Here is a 796-nt window from a genome sequence, read left to right on the forward strand (position 1 = left end):
TTCATAACCCTAACCCTAAGTTGAGCCCTAAAACGTAATTGAAGCCATAGGAACTCTTGAAAACATGTGATTACTCATTAAAATGTGGGAAAAACTAAGTCAAGACTGTGAATTCCATAGTACAAATGCTAAAAAATATATTTGAGGCCTTAAAAAAAAAGTATTCCCTGAAAAAATATGTATATATTCCATATCTTGTTATGGTCATAGGTACCTAATAGGCTTATGTCCAAAATGTGAAAATAATGCAAAAAATGTAAAAATGCAATTAATTGATTTGGATCAATAGGAAATCATCTTTATTGAACAACCCCGGTGAAATAAATGAGTAACAATATGTTTGAAGACTTTTTTGGAAGAAATATATGTCAGTGGAAAATCAGAAAAATACATAAGGCTATAGGCTTATGTCCAAAATGTGAAAATAATGCTAAATTTTTAAAAATGCAATTCATTAATTCCAATGCATGGGAAATCACCTTTATTGAACAACCACAATGAAATAAATGAGCAACAATGTGTTTGAAGACTTTTCTGGATAAAAATCTGTGTCAGTGGAAAATTAGAAAAATACATAAGGCTATAGGCTTATGTCCAAAATGTGAAAATAATGCAAAAAAAGTAAAAATGCAATTAATTGATTTGGATCAATAGGAAATCATCTTTATTGAACAACCCCGGTGAAATAAATGAGTAACAATGTGTTTGAAGACTTTTTTGGAAGAAATATATGTCAGTGGAAAATCAGAAAAATACATAAGGCTATAGGCTTATGTCCAAAATGTGAAAATAATGC

The sequence above is a fragment of the Anguilla rostrata genome, chromosome 16, assembly GCF_018555375.3.
Source record: "Anguilla rostrata isolate EN2019 chromosome 16, ASM1855537v3, whole genome shotgun sequence".
Lineage (NCBI taxonomy): Eukaryota > Metazoa > Chordata > Actinopteri > Anguilliformes > Anguillidae > Anguilla > Anguilla rostrata.